Consider the following 27,116-nt stretch of genomic DNA (forward strand, 5'->3'; position numbering starts at 1 on the left):
GCAATCAAATGTAGTAGGACATTTCAAGTTCAAACATAACAAATGTGAGTTATTTATTGATTATCTCGTTATTATCTATACTCTAGTGAGTATTTCTTTTAAATAACATCAAAATGTACCAATCCAAGTAACTACAAAATGATGTTAATTGATGACATTTTTCCTAAATTCACAGAATCCAACCTGAGCTCGATCTAAGACCGAATCCAACCGCAGGTTTCACTGCAGTTGCAAACACGAGTAAAATAGATGCATGGCCACAACCCCCTGTTTTATTGGGTAGGGCCCTAATTATTAGGGTGTAAGTCAGGCTGTGACTGGAGGGCCGTCTCTTTGATGCAGGCCTAGTTTATATTTATCCCCTCCTTTGCAGCTATAGCAGCAGTGCCACCGTCACCACCAGCAGCGTGTGCTGGTTTTATTACATTGCCCACAGGCAGGTTCAGCCTCGTGTGTGTGTCTGTGTGTGTGTGTGTGTGTGTGTGTGTGTGTGTGTGTGTCTCTCTCTCTCTCTCTCTCTCTCTCTCTCTCTCTCTCTCTCTCTCTCTCTCTCTCTCTCTCTCTCCCTGTCACACACACACACACACACACACACACGCACACACGCACACACGCACGCTCGCGCACACGCATTGTATACAGCCTGCAGGTCCAGCAGCAGCCGGTCGCGTCCTCTCCGCAGCCAAGACAGCCCACATCCCCATGCAAGGCCCACTTGGTCCCTTGGGACAGTGGAGGGAGGGTGAGGGTATTATGGTAATGCTATAGCCTGCTGCTCCCTTCTCTCTGGTGTTGCACAGCTGGGATGGACCATCATTACAAGTATTGTAGCCATCCGTTTGAGAAGGACACGTCGCAAGGATGAGTACCGCATGCATAGATCACATAAAAGATGAGGAAAATGCACATGTGGGGGCCCGGGTGTGAAATGCAAAACTTGTTATGAACCTCTTATATCAAGTCTACTGTCGAAATGGCCTGCTGTAAATCTATATTTTTGCCTCTTTACTTTGGTATTTTATTTCATAATTTCCCCTGTTAGGCTGGCCATATCTCAAGACGAGAGCCTGTGGCACATGAGCAAGAAATAGGACATAAAGTATTTGAATCGCTAATGCTGCATCGGGCTTCAGCCATCAGTTTTGCAATCAATTCCAAATACATTTGAAAAGTGTCAGGACCCAAATAGCCTCGCGTCACGCCCGTCACCAAACGACTCGGATTTCATGCAAACGATACCCGGACAACAGTGATCGATCTATTATCGAATCATAAAGTGATGAACACATTCGGACGTCCATTGAGGAACGTACCCTTATTTAGAAATGTGTGAATGCCGTCCGTTTTCGATACCGCCCTGTCGTGCAGACGTGCTTGTCTCGTTTGCAGTCTTTCTAAATGGATAAGGGCCTTTTGAAAACAAATTTCCGTCTTTGGCATGAACATCTATGTACAGGCTAAAGTTTGAAAATAGTCTTCATTTTCACTCTGGCAAGAGATTTCAAAAAGTCTCCGAAATACTTTTTTTTAAATGCAAGAGGAAAGGCTTAAATGCATCCAAAGATTTGTTTTGAGAAATCACAGTGTTCAGGTGGATAGAATGTCAGCTTCTTTGCCGGTCATGACACGGTGTCTGAGGTTCGCGCCTTCCATCGCGGGTGAATATCGGATGTTTCTTGCCGATTTTTGGATACGCCACTTTGAAGTGTAGAAATGAAGCAAAGGCTTTTGGGGAGTGGCTGTAAAATGGCACGTTTCATTTGTGGGGTTGCTGTCAAATGGATGATTCGCAATCAGAAGGCATTTGTTTTTGTTCAAATGTTGCTCTTTAAATAGCCTCCAATTCAGTCGCGCTATTTTCAGAAAACGGGGGATAGCCATGACATCACTTCTATCAGCTTTAAACGGCAAACGGTTTGATTAATTATGAGGTGAAGGCTTATTTTGGAATATTCAGAAAGTGAAGTATTAAAAATGCATATTGTCTCATTACTCCTTCTGCCACATAACTGGAAACTAGAAGACAGAGAGACATAAAGCGCTCCACATTTTCTTTTTTAGGTTTTTCTGACCTGGCGGAGGGCAAAGAAGTGTGTGCGTGGGGTGGGGGGGCGTGGAGGAGTGAGAGGAAGAGTGGTCTCCTCCATATCACTAATCTCCCTGAAACCGGAGCCTTTATTGGATCCGAAGGGCATTAAAAGGCAGGCCGGCGTCCTCCAGCTTCGGCAAAGGTGAGTCTATTGTGCAACTGCGTCACTAACAGAGTGTCAAACACAATGTTGCTGCAAACATTGCTGGATCCATTTTCATATTTGATCACATATCTGTGAAAAGTGGGCGGGTGAAACAACAGTCAACCAATAAGACGTCGTCAGCACAAATGCTTTGGAAACCCCCCCCACGTCCCCTCGGCTGCACGCATACGCACTCACACACACACACACGCACACACACACACACGTCCCCTCGGCTGCACGTATACCCACTCACACACACACACACACACACACACACACACACACACACACACACACACACACACACACACACACCAGGAGGCCTTATTAATTATTTGTAGCCACTTGACTTCATATTGTGCAGCCAGTGGCTTGGTCAAAGATTATAATTACCACTTCCCTGTTTGTATCATTTTCCATCTCTTGTGCTTTTAGTGCAATATCACCTCTCTTGTCGCTCTCTCTCTCGCTCTCTCCCTCTCTTGCTTCCTCCCTCTCTCCCGTATACACAAGACCAAAAGTGCAGGCACATCATTTATTGATAAGACAAAAAGAATGTAATGAAATTATCAATGTTCTTGAATTAATTATGAACATGATTAAGAAAGCTAAAATCTCAGGAGCCGGTCTCTCATTACCCATTCACTCTTAGGGATTGCTTTCATTGAGGAAAGGCGAGGCGCAAAAGCCTCGCAGCAGAGCCCAGTCTGGCTCAGTCCGTCTCCCCGTGTGGCCGTCCCAAGGTCTTCGAGCCGGGCTGCGCATGGCCGGCCCTCTGACACGGCCGGACCCGGCTCCGGCGCACGTGCCTCCCGCTGGAATGTGGCCGAGCATTGCGCGCTCGCTCCTGGCCCTCACACGTCTGCCAGGCAAACACCAGGATGTGCTCAACTCGGCTCGTGAAATCCATTTGACAGCACCGTTGAAAAGTTTCATTCAAGGTAGGTCAACTTTATCACATTTTAGACGACTGCAAATGCCTTCATCGTTTCTTTGGTTGGACTTTTTTTTATAGTGGTCAGCTACAGGAGGAAAAAAAATGTCATCCTAATATTTGTTTGAATTTGCGCAGACAGAAGTGACTATTTTGGACTGTAAGATTTTCAGTGTTATATTTTGGATGGAAACACCAACTAGAATTTAAAGCACACTTTTCAATCAAACGGTATTTTCCCTGATGTTACATTTATCATTTTTCACAGCCTCGAGTGTGGTTGAGTGACTTGTAATTGAGATTTCACATTCATAATGCTGAAAAGCGCTCTGCTATTACATGTCAATTCAGTTTTGTTTTGCTTTTTTTTTGGGGGGGAGGAGGGCTTGCTGAAAAATGTTACTTTTGAACAATCTGTGTAACTCAACGCTTTAGAAGGCACGACGACTTAGTGTGACACAAGCAAAGCACATGGTCCCAAATTCAGCGACAAGCCATTTATATTCCGTGGGAGGACAACAGATGCTCTTCAGAGCTGCGTGGCTTTGGTTCAGCCTGCCTTTCTTCTGCTCAGTCATGTGGGACCAAATATGGGGCAAGATTCCCTCAAGTATTGGGAGTTTGCAGTCTCTCTCCTATCCACAACATCTCTTTTAAGCAGATTTCTAGCTTCCCTGCCTGCACATACTCTCAAGCACAAGGAAGCACGTGCATCACTCCATGCACACACACACACACGCACACACAGACACACACACACACACACACACACACACACACACACATTCCCCTTGTTCTGTGCTTCACACGCTTGTGCAGGCATGTTATCGCTGGACACAGCATTTTGAATTTGGATGCAATGCAAATAATTACAGGATGGGAGCCACTGAAAGCGTCACTGCTTTTAATGTAACAGCACCCAAAAATGGGCGACATTCTGGGAGTTTTCTTAGTGAGTCGTTTTCTGTCGTTTCTGACATTTTCAGTCCACGCTGTGCAACACTGTCCTATCTTTAGGCAAATGTTTTGTTTTTCTGTGGCCAGTGTGTGTCAGGGGGCGTACGCGGCCATGAAATGCTGGGCCTTATGCTCAAAGATTTTGAGACTGCGGGAGACGATTCGCAAAATGTCTGATAAGGCGACGTCGAGATCAGGAGCAGGTACTCGTGCGTCCTCTTCAATGTATCTCTTTCCGCTGCAGTCTCAAAGAAAGTAGTCAGTGCGGACACAAAAGAAAGGAGAGACAAGAGGGAGATCTGAGAGGTTAATGGCGAGCCTCCTGTCCAAGGGATTGATCCGAGTATTGGATCGCACATAAAGCCGCAGTTACTGGATATTACCCTGCTGCTATCGGCCTGCCGTGATGGCCTGGATAAGAAGTGCTTACCAAAGAGGATGCTCCTGCAGGGCAGATACGGTTTCCCAGCCCTCTGGGAACAACAACCACATGCCGGCTGCTTGCTCAGGAACTTTTGAGCTCATCGAGTAAATCCAGCGGCCTTATCAAGTTACTGGCCCGACTGAACTGCTTAAGAAAGTCTTCCGATTTTCAGCCGGGTGGCGGCAATTAAAAGGCACCTGCTTTTCATTGATAACAGGCGCTTGTGGAGGCTCTCAGTCGTACAGGAAAGTTCCATCGTAGAAAGGGTTCTGTCAGTCGTCATCTGTACCTGTGGGTAAACAGGCGGTGATTACTTGGCGTGCGTTTTTATCGGGAACGGAGAGCTTAGCACAGATTCGGCATCTGCGCCGTCATAAAATGTTGTCCTTTTTCTTTTTTAGGCTTCGGCAAGAGGAGAGCACTGGTAAATATTTGCATGCTAACTGATTCTTCTCATTGTGTGAAGTTGTCAAAATGTTCAGAATCACCCCACCGCGTTTTGACTTAACTGACTCCAGACCGGCGCCGGGGTGGGCGCGCGCGGCTTTAGCCGTGCGCATCTGCTGTATGCCTCTCTTTGGTATTACCCGTGAAGCACCTGGCTCATGCCACCCGCCAACAACCACAGCCCAGATGGCAGCTAAGCAGGCTAATTATGTCAACACAAAACTCTGATGGCCCACACCGAGCACTGTGGGGCCACTTTGGCACACCGTGTGTCCCTCTCCAGTTACGTTGGAGAGGGCGTCTGCCATGGAGCTATAAAAATGTCAAGTGGGTAATCATGGGCGTCGACGAGGCTCTTAGTGCTTGGCACCCCCTGGCAAGATGCGGCATTGTCTTTGCCCAATGCTCATTGAGGCGTCTTCATGCTCATGTATGCCGTCAATCCATACACATGCCACGATGCCGCGATTAGATTTTTTTTTTTCAGCAGTGCCATAATGCCGTAATGATCATGATCAACTGAAATTCCACTTAGGGGGGACGCACCCCCACCACAAAGTCTTTTGTTGTAGAGCTTTGTATTTGTCTTAACTTGTCATCTGCTAATTACTTCCTAGCATGCTACTTCCTGGTTCATGGAGGATGGGTTGCACTCTTCCAGTGCTCTTATAGTGAAATGAATTGTTAAAACAAATATTTCTGGATCTGCGCATTTATGTAGAGTCTCTTCTTTGGTCTCGTGCACCAACCAAGATTTTAGTTTTGTTGGGGTTTTTTTATGAAGAAAAAAAAAAAAACGTTCTTATTTTGGAGACCTGGATGGCACCAAATTTCTTCAATTTCAATGAAAAGAAGACAGAAGTGATCGTGTTTGGTCCCAGTGGCCCTTGTACATCCCATCCTGTGGACTTGGGGCCCCCTGGCTCCTTATTTTATGCCAACAGTCTCGAACTTGTGTCTTAAACTGGACAGTGATTTGAAATTAGACCAGCAAATTGGTGCTGTTGTCCAATCCGGCTCCTTTCATCTTAGGCAGCTGGTTTAAGTTAAGCCTCTCGTTTCTCAAGAGCACTTTGAGAAACAGTCATTCATGCCTTCGTCAAATCCCGGCTGGATTACTGTAATGCACTTGACTTTGGAATCAGGAGACCCCTAATGGAGGACTGCCTCCATTAGGGGTCACCAGTTGGTCCAGAATGCTGCTGCTTGCCTCTAGATTGTGACTCATAATAGGGAGCACATCACTCCTACTCTGGTGTCCCTTCACTGGCTCCCTCTACATTTTGGAGTTCTTTTCAATATCCTATTATTTGTTTTCAAACCTTTAAATGGCCTCGCGTCACCTTACTTCTCTGTACAGGCGCTGCAGGGAAATGCACGGCAACAAAGTTGTTCGTGGATTCGAGGGGTTGCTCCTGAAATGGGAAAATATTACGAAGGCCTCTCTTGACGCTGAAAATGACAAAGACAAGAAAAAAGAAGCTGTTAAAAGAACACCCATCGAACGGCGTCATCATGTCTTTTGAAAGACAGATTGTCGGATTTCGCTCCTGATTTGGAGCTCATTAGACTGAACGGCTTTATCTCATGTGAGGCAAATGGAGTGCTCCGTCCTGTTGCTGTTTTTTGGCAGCACCAGCCACACCAAATTATGAACATCATGTGTAAAAATCGCAGACACTGAGTCGAACTGCCGCAGCGCTCCTTAATTCATTCCTCCCGACTTTACAGTGTTTGGTTGGAGTCAATTGTTTGAGTCGGGTCTGGCATGTTTTTAGCGACAAATACACAGGCAAATTAGCTGAAATAAAGCAATAAAGACTGTAATTTGTCCCTGTGCAATTCTACCGCATCTCGTCACCCTCCTGCTCCTCCTCCTCCTCCTCCTCTCCCCAAAGTATGTCCCATCTGCTTTGGGGAGCGCTTGCCAGCATGCAGGAGCGGGATAAGCACACCATTTCCCTGTCAATACTTTGCTATTAGCCCCTGCAGATCCATATATCACCAGGCTGGAGGCTATAAGAGGGTGTGGAGGGTGGTCCTCTTATCTGAACCGCTGCGTCTGAGGTTCTCCTCCCTGCCCTGAACTTTGATTCGGCCGGCTGAGAGGTTAACGAGCGATGGAGGGAAATAACGGGATGTGAGACAGAACCGATAGCGTGTGCCCGAAAGGAGGTCGTAACGGGGAGCGGCTCTATTCAGAAAGGAGACTGAGGTCTCTGTCTGGATTACGGTCGTGACCCTTTCAGGGCTGAATTGTAGTGCCCGATGAGCTGAGGTGAGAATCGGTCATTTCGGACCTTTGGCACAGAGACGGGCATCGGACCTGCTTGCACACTGCACTGTCAGTTGCTCACCATCGGACCCTTGACCGTCTTGGACGTTTTTGGCCTTTCGCGCACGTTTACGTGGCCTTTAAAAAGCTGAATGCCGCCGATATTTGGGTTTCAAAAGGGTTATTGACTACATGTAAAGGTTGTCATTCGGAATCAATAAGACGATCTCACGGTGAGAGTGGCTGCGTCTGCGCTTGCTGCGCAAACTCATTGACAAGAGACCACGTGTTTCTCTTAACAGTAGAATCGGCTTTGTGTGTGTGTGTGTGTGTGTGTGTGTGTGTGTGTGTGTGTGTGTGTGTGTGTGTGTGTGTGTGTGTGTGTGTGCGTGTGTGTGTGTTTGGGGGAGGCCAATGTGTAAGTTCTGAACATTTTTTGCTGGATCAGCGACTTCCATTCGCTGTTATCGGTGAGTTATGACCTGCAGAAATTTGGACCCGGTCCAAAAAGAAAGTAACTAATGAGCAAGCTGTGTTTGTGTCCTTAGCAGCCTCTTCCCCGCAGCCTTCGCGAGGCAGTGTTTGTGTTTGATTGTGCGCCGGAAAGGGACAGGCGTTCTTCTTCAGTGAAGCCGTTTGCAAATCCGAAGAACGCGCTAGAAAAGCAAAGCCCAACTAGAGGAGTGTCCTACTTAGCAATTACATTCTATTACATTTCAGACGGATCATCCTCCCCCACCCCTCCCCTTGTTTCGACACACACCTTCCACGAAAAAAAAAAAAAAAAATCTAGCATATGGTTGTATGCTTCTAGCTCATAGCCCAAGGCCAATTTCCCAGCTGGTACGCTGGCGGAACACAGCAAAGGGGGAGCGAAACAGAGCAGGGAGAGGGAAAACAAGACAGGGAGAAGATGAGTAGAAGGAGGCGGTCGCGCGCTCGCCATCCCTCACAGGTCTATGGCAGCTGTGTTGTGGGTTCAGGCTGTTAAGCACCTGATAATTAGTTTGCCCGTGAGGCAAGAGTCATTATGTATCGGGAGTGACTAACAAGGCTCTGCCGGGGACACGAGCTTTTCTGTGTGATTTAGCGCTTTCATGTGATGCGCTTTCCACCCCGGCGCTTGACGCACGCGTCCCCAAAATGGCTTTGTGCGCCAAGCTTGAAACACGCGAAACGTACGATTTCAGGGTTACGTGACCTCTCACGGTAAATCGAAGCCTCGACGCGCTCTCGTCAACTTTTGTAAACCGAAGCCGGAATGCGTCTTTGTCTGCTGCAGGTGTGATGGTGGAGGCCTTCCTTTTTTGACTTTGCTCATCCCCGACCCGGAGAGGGCACGCCACCTTTTTCCGACTGAGGACCGTTGTTTCAGATTTGGAGGTGCTGATTTTCATCCCAACCGCTTCACTGCCAACTGCCAACTGCTCCAGTGAGATTTGGAGATCCCGGCTTGAAGAAGCCAACAGCACCACATCACCAGAAAAAAAAAAAAAACAGAGATGCAATACTCAGGCCACCAAAGCGGACCCCCTGAACGCCTCGGCTGCGCCTCCAAACTCTGTCCCTAAAGGTTATGAACCGAATCGGTCTGTCATGGTCTACCAAATGAATTGCAGTGAATTTTTTTCAACATTGTAAAAATGTGGCTCATGTTGATCAAAACATGAATCGTTCATGAAGGGTTACAATTAGGTGGGAAAAAAATCCAAAGCCAGCGTCTGTATTATTGCTGCAAAGATTCTTTGAGTCTCTGAAGCCGATTCCTCCAAACCAGTGAATCAGAGGCTGCGTTGATGACGGCGGAGTCACTTCATGGCGTTTCGTGGGCAAAAGCCGTGGCGTGCAAATTCATATCCTCAAGCCACTCAGTGGGCCTCCTGTGCTGCATATTGAATCAGATCTTTTATGAGACGTCCTTCCTTTCTTCTGACACCTGTCTCTGCATGGGAATCATGGCTCAGGCAGTCTTCACTCTCCAGAGGACCGTGCATGAAACATGCAAACTTTCTCACGCCACTCATTGAAAGGTTGGATGCTGCTTACTTTGTCGTGGTTACAACAGACAGAGAGAGAGAGAGAGAGAGAGAGAGAGAGAGCGAGAGAGAGAGAGAGATCTGTTGTGATAATTGGCATGGCTAACTTGAATTGAATTGAATTGAATTGAATACAACTTTATTGTCAAATGTGCTGTACAGCACAGATGAACTTTTGACTCATTTTCATGTTGTTTTCCAACTGTTATTAAAACACCGATTTTCCCGGAACATCAGAGGTTTCCACTATACCAAGATAACTATTTGACTAACTACTGTCATTTTTTGCAACAGCAAATAATTCAAAAGGGTCGACTAACTTTCATCAAATTAGATCCTGAGAGTATTGATGAAATACGCAGCTCCTCACATTAGGATTGCTGCACGGCGTCGCCTATAATCTGCAAAGCAATCTCGTCTCCAAAGGGTTGAAGGCAACTCTCTTGCACCAGTGCGTCCACATCCATCATGTTTCTCGCTAACCGGATCACAGCTTCAATCACGGCTAAGATGACATATTTCTCGATTAATCTCCGATATTAAGCAGATCCATTTGCGATGGCAAACCGCCTGGCGAGGCCATCCCTTCACTTGGTGTCTCCAAATCTAATTAGCGATCTTCACGTCATGTTACCGAGGGTCACGGGAGATATAGATTGGTCTGCACACGCCCGCTCTCCGACTGGATGGTTGCAAGAATGAATAGTTTGATGTTCTCGGGGCCCCCCCGAGGATTTTTGTTCATGTTACCTTGTGGATTGCAAGCGCAATATAATGCAATGGGCAGGCTTTGGAATGTGCACTGTGTGACGATGGATTTCATAAGTCTATTATAAATATCTGACGAACACGCGTCCGAGTCTCAGAGTTGCGAATCAGAGGGAAGCGTGAGAACATTTCATTAAGAATCAAACGGGACACATTTGGTGCGGCGTGTGAGCTTCCTGGCTTTCCAGATGGACGCTTAAATAAAAGAGTGAGTCGGCGTAGAAGAGCCGTCGCGATGGACAGATCTGTCCCTTCTCATACGGCTGCCACCGTGAGTGCTGTTGAAAGCCTTTACATGAGGAGAAGTTGCAAGAACGCTTTGTTGATGTCGTGTCACGGTAAAAGTTGCCATCTACTCGTGCCGCTGTATTGTTGCTGTCACCCCTTTGTCTCTGACTAATTCGGTCAACGTTTATATGACGAACATCTCGTGTTTAGAAAAAAAAAAAAAGTTCTTTGTTTTTTGAAATGTTTCTCCCATTGAAAAGGATGTGGAATCCTCATGTCTCCAAAATCATCAAATCCGTCATGTTTGGGACAAGTAAGGAGACAAAACTGTTTTCAACACATTGGATTGGTCAATAATTTGTAAATGTGACACACACATACACAATAGCAGTGACGATGATCTATTTGCTCTTTATTTAGCCTGCTTACTTCAATCGACAGTTGAGGAGAAGAGTAAGAACACAGAGAGAACCTATCCGGTTTCTTTTTGTTGACTTGGCTCGGACAAGGAGAAGCTGGAGGAGGAGGAGGATCCTCTTACCACGAGGAGCAGCGAGCGTTGGGACAGATCTGTTTACTCAGGGAAGTTCATCGATTGAGGGTAAAGGTGGCGAGGCGGTTGAAGGTGCACGTGGAGAGGAGCGAGCGCACTGTGGCTATTGATCATGCGTCACGATCCTGCCATAACCCCCCCGCCCCCCATGCCGTCTGCGCTTTTATTGCATTGTAATGCCATCGCGGATTGTTTCTTGAGAAAACTTCAGGAGAGAAAAAAATGAATAACAACAAACGTGTGCTCAATGAGTGAACGCAACAGTCACTCGGGTTCGCTTCGCTCGCTGAAATCAATGTTCAGCTTTTGGCCTCAGCAATGTCAATAATGTCGACATTCACGTGCAACCAAACTATTACCCAAAAAAATCTATTCTTGTAAAAAAAAAAAAAAAGCGCCAACCGATTTGGCTGTGAAGGTCCCGTCATCACTGTAATTAATTATTGACGTGCCCATTGAAGGTGCCGCCCGAAACAAAAGTTTGGAGCCAAAATGCAGACACCCCACAACAGCTTCTCCTCGGAGCGCGATGCTGTGAATCTTAGCCGATTTGCTCAGCGCAAACAACAAACTGCATCACATTGCTATCAAATGTGTTGTCATCATCCTCTTTTATCTAATGAACATGCGCAACGGTAAAAGTGCAATGACCCATCTGAGGAGGGGGCAAAATGCCACGGAGAGCAGTGACGTCCACTTTATTTAGTCTTCGACGGACCACATGAATTATTCAACCGCGGTGCTGCAGACCAGAGAAAAGCCACCGGGCTGCACCTTTTGCGTGTTACCAAGTCATCGACGGAGATGTGGAGCTTTGACGTTCTCAGCTATTGCAAAACACATTTTCCAAAAATGGAGCACTGTTGCCTTCAGGAAGGAAGGTTTAGAATTCTTTTAGGTGAAGCAAATGTCGTGTGATTGTGAAGCTGGAGTGCGAAGTAGAATAGAAGAGTGCAATCCTCCTCGAAATGGGGGTGAAAGAAATGTGGCGGTGGGGGGCATAGGCAGAGGTGATGGCAAAATGCTCGCTCAGGATTGTTTGCGGTGTCATTTGTCGTTGTTCAGTGTTGGTCCTCCTCTGTCGAGATGGCCATTTCTCTCTCATCCACTCCGAGGTGATGCTTTTGAGATTGAGGGCAAAGCCCGCAGCCGCCTGTTTGTTTTGAGGGAGCGCCTTGGCCATCGAGAGGCTGCCGAGCTGCAATTATTTGCAGAGTTAAGAGTGGTTTGATGATGTCATTCTCAGTGACCTGGAGATAAATTGACCCCCCGTTGTGTGAGTATTTCTTAAATGCCACCCGCACCATTATGTGTCACACACGAGCCAAGGCACCGTACGTGGAGCTCCGGTTTAAATTGCTGACCCGTACCACCGCGTGTTGTAAAAACGTGTTCACTGAACGCCGGTAGGAATTAGATTCCCAGCTGTGGTGATGAAATGATTTATTCATTATGAGAGCATCATGAGAGCTATTTGCCGCGAAGCTCCCTCCTGATCAGCCCGCCACAGACAAAGCGGTGCCAAAATAAAACATTTGCATGAGCTCCCCAGATATGGATAACGACAAGCCAACAATGTTGGCATTTAAATGTGGAAACAAATTAAGACTACAAGGATGAGTTCTTTTCAACTTCGTTTTTTTTACTCCCTCTCGATTGTAGAAAAAGAATCCAAATCTCCGGAGTGACATCATTTATGCTCATGCCTGGTGGAGGTGTGCATGCGAGCATGTGTGACTTTGCACCAGATTTGTTCCGTGGACATTCAATTAAGATCATTGTCATGAATATAAATGGTTAATAATTAACTTTTTACTAATCGCCAACAACCCTGAATTTAACAGCTAACGTGTGGCATGAGGACCTCGATTCAGGCCTTGCCAATATTTTGTCCGACATCGGTCACCTTTCGTGACATTCATGAAACTCTCTTCTTTATTCTCAAGAGTTCTTCATGATGTTAAACTGGGGTCGGGAAAAATGAGACAAAGGCTATTTATACTCACTGTGGAATGATTTTATTATCAAATCAGCGTCCCTGTTTCATATTTATTAAGGTAAATATTTTTCAAGATGTTTTTTTTGGGGGGGAGGGGCTTTTTATTCCAGCTCAGTGATGTTGAGAGCAAACTCATGCGGCCTACCTCCGCAGCTCTTGATCATGAATTATACAGAGAGAGAGAGGACTTTCCGTGCGTGTGAAATGGCATTGTTCACAGTTTGTGTCACATCAGTGAATGTTTAACTAGGCACAACAAAAGCTTTTCAATATTTTACAATGCAGCGATGAGTTATGGCTGAACTGCTGCTCCCCCTGCTCCCCATCTCTATTGGATGATGATGTCACATCCTCTGAGGTGCCTTCTCTCTCCTCTTTGGCCTCAAAAAGCGCCTTCTCAACCCACCATCATTGTGCGGCCCAGCTTCTTTACACGGCGAAGTCACCAAAGGTTGACTCCAACCCATCCCGACTCGCCATTTGTCTCACTCTCTCTGCTTTGTACTGATGGCTACATTAGCGACAAGCTTTTGAAGTGTGTTTCCTAAACCAGCGAGCCACAATGTGATGACCGCATGCGCAATCAGCAAGGTCCATCTTGATCGCATACGGCACATTGTGGCGTGTTTGTCGTTCGCAGTGGTGTGGAACTGCTTGGCTTCGAATGTTTCGACTCTCATGGAGCAAAATGTGGTTGCCGAAATGCCTCAAACATCTTGGGAGTGCAGTTCTACGCTCATCCAAACAACTGCAACACAATAATTCATCTATATTTACCAAATTGTCGTATTCGTAAAAGGCCGAGTGTTTGGTACAGCTTTTGTACATTGAGATTTGTGTCTTGTAACCATTTTCCACCCCCCAAAAATCTCGGTGCTCGTTGGGCGCCAGGGCTCGTCCTGTGCTTAGTCGGCGCTTCACAAGTTCTTACGAAATCTCATTTTGCTCAGGTTGTTTCCACCAAGCACCCCTTCGTCTGCTCTGACCCTCTCTGTGCTCGTCTCCTAAATCAACCTCGCCTTTTCACTGGAGTCGCACGTGTGCACGAACTTGTCTGATTAGGCATCCGCTAATCAGATGTGACCAGGCAGGCTTTTTAAGTCACATAGCGTCATGCATAAGGACTGCTTAAATGTTGATGGCCGCATGAGACATTGACTGTCGAGCAGAATGACGGGACATGCACTTCCTCGGAGGGTCAACCTGCAGAGGACATCTGGCCACCTTTGCCTGCCAAAACATGCTTGATGGCGTTCAAGTGTTTTCACATTCTCACCTTATTTGGGTGGACATTTCATGCTCGCGTATCTGTTTGGAATGAACAAATTGGGATTTCTTTGTGCTCAAGAAGTTTTTGAAGTCAAGTGAAGTGGGTGACGTATATTGTCCAGCAGTGAAAAATCTGCACCCAAAGGAAAGAGCCTTTTTAATGGTTGATAAATTACTTTTGGTCAGAAATAGGACATCCTGAAACGCGTGGGCCTGCATGGTGGAGCATTTAGCTAGCATGCATGTGCACCTCACAGTCAAAAGTTCAAATTTTGGCTCAGGATTTCGATTCACCCACGCTCGCATTATCTCACAAAACAGTCACACAATGGTTCTGACTTCACCTTCAGTGCGGCCAAACCGCTGATGGCCCGCAGCCCGAGTAACATGCTCTCGAAAGATTTCAGCTGGAAATTATGTGAAGAGTTCAGGAATAGATTTCATTTGAGCTGGACTATTTACCTGCCATATGAATGTCACCACCGTGATGCAAAAAGAAAAAAAACAAAGACAAAGGTAAAAATGCATTTCCTGAGCTGCAGCAAAAATAAGTGTTAAGTAGTGCTTTGGTTACTGCAGCATAATAAAACAAGCAGTCATGACAACATACATAAACCTATTCAGAGGATTTTTTTTTTTTTTGCGTGTTACAGTGTTTGTTTTTTATACAAAACCCCAGTACCATTCTCCAGTAGACATGAGCCATAATAACTGTTATTGCACAGCCGCAATATAAAATATGAAATATTCTTCCTCATGCTAAGAGAAATAATCTCAGCTGCAAGGTAGCTTCACCTTTCTGACAACCTGACTTTACAAGCCAGGTGGTTTTGAAAAGCCATAAAAAAAAAAAACACAATGAGCGGGATGAAACAAGACATCCTCACCGTCTGATGTTTTCCAACAAAAACCTCACAAGATGGATAAGCAGCTCAAGTCGAGTGACAAGGGACAATAAAGCAGACATGAATGCAGACAATTACATTTTGTCATCAGAAGAGCTGCAAGGCATGCTGCTGATGTTTCGCCTGAGGCTGTGGCGGGCAGGGAGGGATGTTACGCTATCGTAAGTTTGGATCACCACCGTAGCGCAAGTGCCGCGATCGCAAGGGGTGGGGGGGGGTGTCACGTGGTCCGCAGTTGTTCACACGTGCGTCTGGAGCATGTTTACGTGCCGACAGGAAAACGTCACACTTTGATGGCGGAAGCCACACGAGATCAAGTCCAGTCAAGTTACAAGGCGGGCGACAAAACCACAAAGCTGAAATCTCCAAAGCTGTGCGTTTATTGGCATCGCAGCACAATGACTCGCACCTGCGCAGAATGGACGTTTAATCAATGCACGGAACCCGCCCGCTATTGTCAAGAGTGAAAATGACATCTATAATCAATTGGACGAGCGTTCATGGTTGTCACGGTGCCGCTTAATAAAATGATTTTTGAACATGCTTTTAGGGACATTCAGACGTTGAAACGATTGCGCCTTTAGAAAAACATTCATGCTCACTTTTGGGTCTGGGACACAAGGGGAGGTTTTTCATTTGACAAGGTGTGTATTTTAAAAGATGCTATCCGACTTACAAACGGTGCCAAACAAATGTCTCAGTGGGACAAGCCGAAAGTCACATCATCGAGTGTGCTGAAGAATATGTTATGCGATAGTTTGCTCACCCCATTCACGAATAAAGGTGAAAGTCTTCAAAACAACCCAAGAAGAAAGAAAGGCACCGTTTTTGAAAGGATAGCTAACCTCATCAACATCTCGCATTTGGGCAGTTTTTGTCATGAGCGGTGTTCATGAACGAAAGCGTTTTAATCACCGCAAACAGTGTCTAAACTTATGTTAAATTATTTTTTTTTTAATTTTATATTTGAGCATTATATTCCTTTATGTTATAGTTACCTAAATTCTGTTTAATAATTGTTGAAACATTCTTATGATGCTTGCGTCTGATTGGCTGAAGAGAAGCAGGAAGTGTTTTCGTGACCGGAAAGAGGTGTGTTCGTTCGGGAGTTGCGGAGCAGACGTGGGAAAATAAAAAGCTGCGTTCAAAGGATTCCATCTCTCCTTTTGCCCATTCTTAAAGTAGAGCTATCCACTAAAAACCTACGACACCCCTCGTCTTACAAGTGTATTGCTTGAAGATATGCTCATTAGCACCGGGCACAGAAGCCGAAAATGCCAGATAAACGTGGCTGCTGGGAAATGTCTCTTGGAGTGGAGATGACCATTGAGGTCACGTGATTGATAATGACCGATGTAATCAAGTCGGAGATTTAATGAGCAGTACGTCGGAAAGATCCAATCGTGTCATTTCTCGATGGTGAAAATCCCTCACGCACAGCTCCACTAAATCCAAAGTTAAAGCCGTTTCTATTCGGGCCCTCACTTCAAACCGACTTTTCCCCTTTTTTCTCTGGCATCAAGTCTCTGCTGTACTCAAGTGTCTTTTTTTTTCCCAGACGGCCTCCTGTTGTTTGCAGGGAGCACAGCCTCCTCTTCTGGACAAAAGAGAAAGTAGCAAGAAGAGCGCGATGGAGCCCCCCGTCGTCGCTGTGCGGCGTGCGGAGCCAGCCTTGTTGCTCGGAGTCCTACAAATCAAGTTTACAGCAATCACGGCAGTTCTTCAGGTAATGAAATCGCATTTTATCACCGTGACTGGAGTGATGCTAAATGCTTTAAAAATGCGGCTCCGGACTCTCTGGGCGTCCCTGAGGAAATCTTGAAATCTCAAATATCTGGCAGCACTTTCTCAACAGATAACCAGTTATTTGACTGGAGAAAAATCATATTATTGCCGGGGGAAGCGTTAAAAAGCGCTCCGTGATCAATGTATCTGATGAGTTTGCTTTGACGGGACGCGGGGGCGGCTAATCAGGCCAAAAGGATCAATGGTGTCGCCGTCACATCGCCTTGCGCTCCCATCTTCGGGTAACTGCCACGTAAACGATTGGGCACGAGTGGGAAATCTACTGGGACAAATACTCAACTCTTTCGGTGTTGAATGGCGCATGTGGGAATCTGTGCGCGCACTTGACTCTTCGTAATCAGCAACGCTGAGAAATGACTCCGTATTATGCAGCCCTCTCCGAGTCGCCTATTATCATATTCAGGGCGGCGTTATTCATTTCCAGATCAGTTTCCGCACACTGTGAACTCCACCAGCCACCGGGCTGCTCGTGCGACCACTTGGCATGCAAAGTAATCAACCCAAAGAGAAGTACGGTACATACATAGGGGACAATTTACAGTGATTGCCTAAAATCGGAGTTTCAACAAGTGGATTGAATTTGTCAGCTCCGCAATGTGGCCTTCTCATATAGATAGATAGATAGAGAGAGCTCATATAGAGAGAGAGAGAGAGAGAGAGAGAGAGAGAGAGAGAGAGAGAGAGAGAGAGAGAGAATAGTACGTTCGCCTCACAGTGCAGGTGCACGGTTCGATTCCAGCTTCGGCCTTCCTGTGTAGAGTTTGCATGTTCTCCCCGTGGCTGCGTGGGTTTTCTCCAGGTACTCCGGTTTCCTTCCACATTCCAAAAGCATACACGACAGGTTGATTGGGCACTCCAAAATTGTCCTTGGGTGTGATTGTGAGCGCGAATGGTTGTTCATCTCTGTGTGCCCTGCGATTGGCTGGCAACCGGTTCAGGTTGTCCTCTGCCTACTGCCTGATCACAGCCGTGATAGGCTCCGGCAGGCCTGCAACCTTCGCGAGGATAAAGCGGTTCGGAAAATGGGTGAATTGATCACAATAATAATCATGATGATGATGTCAATGAATCCAGAGTGCATCCTTTTGCGGTCACAATTAATCATCAATAAAATTGAGTTGTCAACAATCAATTCATCAACCAGTCATTTATCATTCCAATCACTGCCCCCCCCCTCCCCACACAAAAATGCACAATTATTTCCAGTCTTCTCAATGACAAAACATGCAATGTTGTTTTGTTTTGTTTTGTTTTTTTCCTGCAAGTCTGTTTCAAATTGGATGCAATCTGTTGTGCAGGTGTATCGTGTTGTTGCCGGCGAATGTTTGAGTTTTGGGAAAACGAGAACAACATACACCCACTAGAAGAGTGGCAGCATTTGATGTGTGTCATGTGCGTTCATGTGAACTGTCTCTTCACCTGAAGAAATGTGTGTGTGTGTGTGTGTGTGTGTGTGTGTGTGTGTGTGTGTGTGTGGGTGCGTGCATGCCTGCCTGCCAAGAGAACAGAGAGCCCCCGACTCCCTATCTTGACAAAGTTAGGTAATTAACGACAAAGCCTATTAAAGGGGGAATATTCAGCCGGTGATAAATGGCTTTAATAACGGGGCCGTGTTCCCTCTAACAGAGACAGATCCTCCCGCCAGCGTCTCCCTCGCTGCCCACCAGATAAAACTCGCCAGACTCCCAGCTCGCCACCCTCTTTATCTTGCCTTCCCCCGGCGAACGTCCTCTCTCCTTTTTCTCTGTCTTTGCGTTTCCGCCGTCCTCGTATTTAGAGAAGAAAAGGCCCATCAGTCAGACTGCCACCGTGATTTTTGGTGGCGCATCACTTCTATCCGCACGCACGCACGGTCACGTCATTAAGAGTTGCCTTTGCGGAGGGACCATGCAAATTGGACAGTTAAGTCGCGCGAGGAGCGATTTATGTTGCCGTGCGGCACGCTAAGAGGAGCCGAGCTTCTGCTCGATGGGTCCTGGCGGGTTTAGGGGCCAAGGGCTGACCGCGGGGGTCACATCCGTCACAGCACCACAGCGTGAGACCGCTCCAGATGTTTGTCCTCATTAGGATGCAGGGCAACATTCAGAGGGCCCGACGTCCACCTTATTGGCGCAACACAACGACATTGTTCCGTCATCAACCGTAAGTGGCTGAGATGAAGACATGCCAATAAAGCGGCGGTGCCCAAATGTTTTCGTTGGAGAGCCACCTACCGAAAAACGGATGGATGAAAGGGCCACTGCAAAAAAAAAAAAAAACACGCTAAAGTCACTCAGGAAAGAATTCTGTTTTGTTTGTATTGTTGATCAGCTTTCTATTCAGGATGTTACGGCAAATAGTGAAGGAGTTTTCCAACTTTTTGGGCTGGCTAACAGCCCTCTATCTCACAGATTCGATCCAGCTCTGCATCTAACAGCAGCCGAATCCCATCTCCACATTCAGAACCCCAAAAAGAAAAAAACTGGAGTTAGCTGACTATTTTTCATTCACGTTCGCTTTTATTTGTGTTCAAATCAGCATGCAAGTAATTAAAAAAAAAAAAAAAGAGGTTTTATTTTTTTGACTCCTCAGTTTCTGGTCCTTCAGTTTTGCGACAATACACTTGGTCACGCATCAAGTGTTGAACTGCTTGATAGCATCCAGAGCTGTCTCACAGGACCAAAGTAAGTGCGTTCATTAAATACACATGAGAATCTAATTAGGGCCCCCCTTGCGCAGGAGTCTGGGAGGTCAGAGTCAGAGGGGACCCACCCTGCAAAGACAGGACACCAAATGAGCACTCTGCAAATTAATAGAGCACGGCCAAGTACCACGGTGCGATTTTGTGACAGGAATGTCAAGTGGTGACTGCTATCCTTAAATGGATTAGCATATGCAACGTGTGCGCCCGCAAAACATTATTTTGATATTTTAGTCAATTCTAAATAATTGTAAAATGTTTCACGAGTCCTCCGAATGAATGAAGGCCCTGTTGAGTTTTAGCTCGCCGCCTCGTTCGTCTTCGGGTGAATGATCAATTATTCTGAACTCGATTAGCATCGCGGATCATTTTGTTAATCCGTTCGAAATTGAAGCAGAGAGTTGAGCCTTGACTACATTTCCCATTATAATTAGCTTGATGATAACATTTGATGAATTACAGCGCTCTTTTCTTCCTCTGCTGTCTGTCACATGAGATATGAGCGCCGACATCATTTTCATTCGCGCAGTGACTGATGCCATTTAAATGACACCTCCTCCGAGCAAAGTCTTCAGGAAGACTCTGAGGAATGGGAATTCGACACTAATTGGTATCACGTAAATGAAGGGTGTCCCAATTTGAGAACCATGACAGGGCGATCTTGGGAAAAAAATTGGTCGCCAGATTGAATACACAAGCTTGAACCACGACAGTCGACGTTTCGACCACATCTGTTTATTTTACGGTGGACAAACACAATGCCAAAGAAACAGCAAAACATTCAAAAGTTTTTGTGCCACTAAAGGTTTTTTTTTTTTTTTTAAACGTTAAACGTTGATGCCCGGTGGTCCAGTGATTAGCGCGTCGACCTCACAGTGCAGAAGTACCGGGTTCAATTCCAGCTCCGGCCTGCCTGTGTGGAGTTTGCATGTTTTCCCCCGGCCTGCGTGGGTTTTCTCCAGGTACTCCAGTTTCCTCCCACATTCCAAAAACATGCAGGCTGATTGAACACACTAATTTGTCCCTCGGTGTGAGTGTGAGCGCACATGGTTGTTCGTCTCTGTGTGCCCTGCGATTGGGTGGCAACCGGTTCAGAGTGTCCCCCGCTTGTTGCCCGAAGACAGCTGGGATAGGCTGCAGCAGCCCCCCCGCAACCCTTGTAAGGATAAGCGGATGGAAAATGAATGAATGAATAACCTCGCACACAAACAAGGCCAACTTAGAATAATTTAAACGCTGAAAACCTAAGTACTCCCTGTTAACTTTTATTGATAATAAAACCCGTAGCCAATTGTTTTGTATTGCCCATATTCATACATATCTTATGGTGATGTCAGGCCATCTCAAGTGTTTTGTACAACATAAACTAATTCTACTCCATGGCAACAACTACGTAAGGGAAGGTCTCACGCACACGCACACACACACACACACACACACACACACACACACACACACACACACACACACACACACACACGGCAGGCCGCGCTCCAAAAGAAGAATTTAATTTCTGAAGAACAAGAAGGCAAACACGCCACTTGGATTAATACGAAATACTAAACAAACAGAAGTCCAAGGTTCATAGCACCGAAACAAATAGTACACTGAAAATGATGTTGGCTGAATTTACTTAGTTTCAGTTCATCAAGTGGTTGCACAAAATAAAGTCATCTTGATTCCGGTCATTTTATCTCACCCAACCGCTTGACAAAGTCGAATTGACAATTGAGTTATTCCCGTTTCCTCCCGCATTCCAAAAACATGCATGGCAGGCTGATTGAACACTCTAAATTGTCCCACGGTGCAAATGGGTTGTTCGTCTCTGTGTGCCCTGCGATTGGCTGGCAACCAGTTGAGGGTGTCCCCTGCCTACTGCCTCAAGACGGCTGGGATAGGCTCCAGCACGCCCGCGACCCTTGTGAGGATATGCGGATCGGAAAATGGCTGGATGGATGAATGGATGGATGGAAAAAGACTCAGCATGAAATGACTCTTGACTTGACAAAACAAGGACTGAGACAGTAAACGATGAACCAACAAGGACAGAAAGAAACCAGGAAACTTCAGTCCAAGCAACTGACGAGATAACGAGAAAGATCTGGACAAGACACTCGTGACCGAGGGAGCTGATTGGACAACACAAGGGACCGGCCGGCTTTAAGAGCACAGGTGGACACGCGCAATGAGAAAACTTGACAAAACTAAAATCGAATCAAAACCAAAATCGACGCAAACCCAGATTGTGACGATCATCCAAAAAAGCGAAAGCAAGAAATTTGTTCCGCAGTGCAGACACCCTCACATTTTCACTGACATATTTACCCGAGCGGGACAGGGACTCCAATTCCAGAAGCGCGGCAAATGAATTACATTATGGATTATTATGTAATTATGGCGCGCACCAAAGTCTGATAGAGCAGGGAAAATTGAGTTGTGAATATTTCATAATGCAAAGCACCATCTTTGTTGAGGAAATTATTTAGGGATCGCATGGTAATTTTCGGAGGAGGTAAAGGTCGATTGTGAGGCACCGGAGAGCAATAATTGGAAAATTCCAGCAATCCAAAAGGAGTCATTCAAGGATGAACACGCCAGTTGTTCACAGGAGACATCATTACTCCTCAGTGAGACAAGAGCACACTTTGCAGCCATCAAACCCCGTCAGCCTATTGCCATTATAGGTTATTTACTTGACATATAAGTCACACTCATGTGACACATATTTATAGTTCTTTTTTTTTTTTGTCTGCAGATGAGCTGCTGCTCCTCATGCTCCAGGCTCAGGATCCAAGGAATGCTGTGGCATTTCGGAAAGCTGACTTTGGGCAATGCTGGTAATGACTATGTTTAGACGCAAACCATTTTTGTAGTACATTGCATGAAATAATATCCTGATTACCAAGGAAAAGAAAATGGCTTACGGTTGGATAAATGTGTCACTTAATAGCAACTATGACTGGGATGTCAAAGAATAATTTTGTCGCCTGTAGAAAACATATGCAGGACTGCCACTTTTGAAAAATGCCATCTTTAAAAGGCAAATCTAAATGTCAGAGAGACAGATACTTTACACAAAAGGAGCCATGCCTTCTGGGCCTCGAACACAAAAAGGCGTGAGAATCCGATTTTTCCCAGTTGAAATGAACTGCAATTACCCAACATCAAGCATACAAAGTAGCTCGCTCGCATTTATGCTCACATAGCCTGGAGATGAACACGCGTGCCTCTGCAGCATTACTCTGGCAAACACAACAAAAGGAGAAAAAAAATGCTTATTTGATGTCACTCTGAAACGAGCACAAGATTGTTACTGAGAAGAGAATCACATTCGTATGCATACAGTACACACTCCCTGTCCGCGACATTTAGCACACCTGTGAAATATGATGAGCTTCAATTGAAAAGATGTGTCAAAAACCCTGCCCTTGCCAAGATATAATACTTGACTGACACAGAGAGATAATGTTTATTAGAACAGTTTTAATGTAAATTGATGTAAAACTGCAACGCATCATACGAAGAGGTGATTCTGATATTTGGTCTCCTTGCTTTACATCACCCTAATGAAGACAAGCGCTATAGGAAACGGATAGGGGGATGGGTTTGCTGCATGGGGGGGGGGCGATAAAATATGTGTTCATGTACCTACACATTACACCAAACATACATTTCTACAGATGCTTACTGAGCAATTTTAATGTAAATCGATGTAAAACTGCAACGCATCATACTAAGAGGTGATTCTGATATTTGGTCTCCTTGCGTTGCATCACCCTAATGAAGACAAGCGCTATAGGAAATGGATAGGGGGATGGGTTTGCTCCATGTGGGAGGCGATAAAATATGTGTACATGTACCTACACGTTACACCAAACATACATTTCTACAGATGCTTACTGAATGAAAATGAAGCCACGCGCATGTGTGTTTTGGCTTACACTTTATTAAAAAAGTTGATTACTTTTCATTCCGTTATTATCTTGAATATGGAACGGATTAACGGCATTTTAATTCATTTGCATGGGGAAAGTTGATTCGACATACAAGTTACATGAGAGATGAGCTTGCTCAGCTTGTCAGCTGTAAATTCAAATGTTGGAGATCCTTCAAAGCGACCTCATGACTGGTTTTGTAGAACCAACATTAAAACTTTGATGTTTTTTTTTTTTCTTTGAAAAGGCATCACATCCGTGACGTCATCACCCAGTCCAAAGCGCACGGAAAATGGATGCAGGCTCTGTGCGCGCTCTCGGCCCGGACAAGACAAAGAAAGAAAAAGGCCTCATTTAATGGAGGTGAACATCCGTAATGTTAATAAAATGTCAAATAAGTGTATGAGAGAACTCTGGATGGAAATACGAGCAGGGGCCTGTGCGTGAAGAGACGGACTGCCGTCAACAACGTACCCCAAATGACGGCAGCGCCTAGCAAGCTTGGGTGCCGAGCGTTTCTCAGGTGACGGACGGGGAGGAGGACGAGATGGCGACAGCAGCGAAGGAGGCATGCACATCCACTGCAGGTTTTTCCTCTTTTAATGGGTGAGGTTGTGTGTCAGGTCAGTGGGAGCCAATTTTAACGTCGAGCGGCGGGGTGTCAAGGTTTATCTTAAACACGACGGAGACCCACTGAGCCCTTCTCTTAACATGCAAATGAGACAGGAACAAATGTCCTGTCACTTTGGGGCGGCTTGTCCCAAAGTGCTTACCACTCTTCCCCGTCAGCCCCCTCTCTTCAGCCTCTTCAATTGCTTCAAATCCCATCCGGTGCCTCCCTCACTCTCTTATGTTCTTTAAATGAGCTTTCCAACTCCACTTCTTTCTTGCAATTCAATTTTACAAGGCCATTATCCCCGGTGTAATGTGGAGGTTAAATATATCGGGGCAGACGTTATGTGAAAATAATTAGTGTTAATGAATAATGCATTCATTCCGCCGATGAAGGATGGTTGTCAGGGTAATGCAGGACATGGGAGGGGCCCCTCTGACAAATTAAAATATTTAAACACTCTTGTATAATATTACCGAGTCTTTCAGTGGTACCTACTCCTCGACACGAAGAGGCACCGCATTACTCAAGCGCAGCATCTGTCCCATTAAAGGGAGATCTCGTTCCCGCAGCACACTTTTCACACATCTCCACAAAGCTAATCATGGCCACTTCCTGCAATAATCACTTGTAGGATGGAGCAGAATCACGTCGACAGCCTTTGTCTGCCTGCCGGATTCTATTCCAGCCCTCTTTATTTATTGCGATGACACACATTCGGCCTCCATTTCGATCTCATTCTGCGGCCGTTATGTGACACTGAAGGACGTGCATTTTAAATCATCCAGTTTACAGCGGCATGCCGGCCAATTGGCCAGCTCAATCGATAATGTTTGGGCCAGAAGGTTTTGGTGAATGATAAACGGGAAAGCATTTCATTTGACAGGATCGTTAGAGGAGGCCAAAAGTAAGTGACTGTGACGGGAAATGTCGTGACTTTAGTTGCACAACCGCAAAGCTTGTGTGGTTTAATAACCCATCAGCAGCAAAGTGAGTTTTATTTGCAAGTTCTATTACAGGTCGTGAAAAGAGTATTAAGAGTTGGTCCCCCGTTTGCAATAGAGATAGACAGCTAGCTAGCTAGGTAGATACATCCATTATTTGAACTTCCGATATGCACACACACACACACACACACACAAACACACACAAAAGTCCAAGTCCAGGAGCCAAAAAGCCTGTCCCCGCAATAGTTTGGCTTTAGCCGCAGGTGCTTCTACTCAACCGGCAGGTGAATGAGCTCCGAGGAGCTCATTTGAGGTCGATGTATTACAACATATATTAACTCATTCTCAAGCCCTTTTGGAGGGCAAATGAATCAGACGAAACAAAATACAGCCGTCGAGTTGGGAATTTGTCCGACATACTTGGTAAATACACCCTGGAAAATGCTTGAGCAAAAATGGCAAAAGGGGATGTTGAAAAAATAAAAATCATCAAATGGAAAACTGTGTCTCTGAACGTGGAGAATCCCACCAGTCTTAAATTGTGCATTTTGATGGCTTCTGGAGGAAAATGGTGGCCCTTATCAAAAGGCTATAAGCACTGAAGTATTCCGGCTCTTTCCCTGGGGTTCGGCAAAGGCGGCAACCACACACTCTTTTTATGAAGCTCATATTGTGCCGAATGGAGCCATTTCGATTTGCTTTGTAAAACAGGCCTAATTACGGCGCCTATAGTGAGCGAGGCGCACGTCGAACAGGATGTCGCGCTACAAGCTTGTAATCTCGGCCACTTTCCCCTCGTCTCTACAAACACTGATTACATGGGGGACTTTAAAAGGGGAAATTACACCAAAACAATTTAAATGTAATGTTGCAGTCATACGTACGGCGGGAAGAAGGATGGACAAAGATATGGCCGCATTAATAATACATGCTTTAATTAAGCAGCAGGGAGCGCAAGGAGCAGGATCAAGAAATGGCGGAATGCAGAAAATGGGGGAAGCGGCGTGAAAGATGGCAGGAGGAAAAAAAAGTTAGCCCGAATGACAAAGAATGTCACCAGGTTCCAACGTGGAGGGAGGGAGGGAGGATGTGTTCCATTCTGCGCTTCAGAACCAGTAAATATGCAAAGGCTTGATCAAGCAGAGCTTTGCCACTCATCGACATGTTGCACGGTGAGCTTTCATCCATCCAGCAATCACGGCGGGTCTGTGCGGCACCTCCGACACACCATAACGCACGGGATGGAAAGATGCTTCCAGCCGGAGGAATTCTTCCAAAGGTTGGGAAATTGTTGTTCAGTGTTACAATCCCAATCTCACTTCAGCACCTACTGATGCAAATACAGTAAAACAGCGGGTGCTAATTTTGGAGTGATTACAGTCATCCACATCGCGGTTCATGTCTTGTGGCTTCAGTGCTTTGTGGGATTTTCCAAAATACTGTATTCATAAAATATATATCATATGGAAAAAAATGCAGCTGTATCGGCACCCATATTGTTTCATGTTGATGCGCAAGAAAAAAGTTTTCCCCGCATGCCGAACGGAGAGATAAGTTGACTCCGAGGCTTTGTACATGCCTGTACTATACCCATACAAGACGCGTGATTGGTTCCCGGCGCGACATCGACCAATGAGAGCACGAGTGGATTTATCCCGTGAGCTGATTGGCTGCGCATTATCGTAGCCTCACCCAGCACCTTCCCTTGTTGCGTCTCGCCTACTGTGTCTTAGCATTTTGTTCGTGTTTTTGGGGTTAAGCGATAACATTTTTTGAATACTTAAGCTGATCAAAAAAGACCATTGTGTGGTTAAAAAAAAAAAAAAAACCTTCAACCTATTTCAACTAATAAGAAGACACGATGAACATTGTAGCGAGACCCATCACCATGTTTTTCTCCAATTTAAAATCCTCAGCTCCACCGTCAGCGCCTCCAGCAGAAGAGCCTCCGAGTGAACCGAAAGCCTGTACGAGTCAAATGAGAACCGTCTTCGACGCCACCAATGCTTCTCTCGACTCTATAAAGTTTTATTATTAAAGATTGAAATAAATATGTCGACTGTTGTAATCTTTGTCTCAAATATGTAAAGTATAAATACTGTT

General features: G+C 45.7%; 1 long non-coding RNA gene across 3 annotated transcripts; it reads left to right on the forward strand.

The window, feature by feature from the left end:
- Nucleotides 1-2,065: 2,065 nt before the first annotated feature.
- Nucleotides 2,066-27,064, forward strand: LOC109524500 (uncharacterized). 3 transcript variants are annotated; one of them, XR_002169977.1, is made up of 6 exons: nucleotides 2,066-2,231; nucleotides 2,890-3,178; nucleotides 16,612-16,758; nucleotides 22,274-22,355; nucleotides 23,701-26,292; nucleotides 26,930-27,064. It is a non-coding gene; the product is annotated as an uncharacterized LOC109524500 (long non-coding RNA). The 3 variants fall into 3 exon arrangements; XR_002169976.1 differs by lacking the exon at nucleotides 26,930-27,064 and having other exon boundaries at nucleotides 23,701-23,816; nucleotides 23,887-26,498; XR_002169975.1 differs by lacking the exon at nucleotides 26,930-27,064 and having other exon boundaries at nucleotides 23,701-26,498.
- The last annotated feature ends 52 nt before the right edge of the window (nucleotides 27,065-27,116 follow it).

Source organism: Hippocampus comes, unplaced genomic scaffold (genome assembly GCF_001891065.2).
Source record: "Hippocampus comes isolate QL1 unplaced genomic scaffold, H_comes_QL1_v1.1 scaffold21, whole genome shotgun sequence".
NCBI classification, from domain to species: Eukaryota; Metazoa; Chordata; class Actinopteri; order Syngnathiformes; family Syngnathidae; genus Hippocampus; species Hippocampus comes.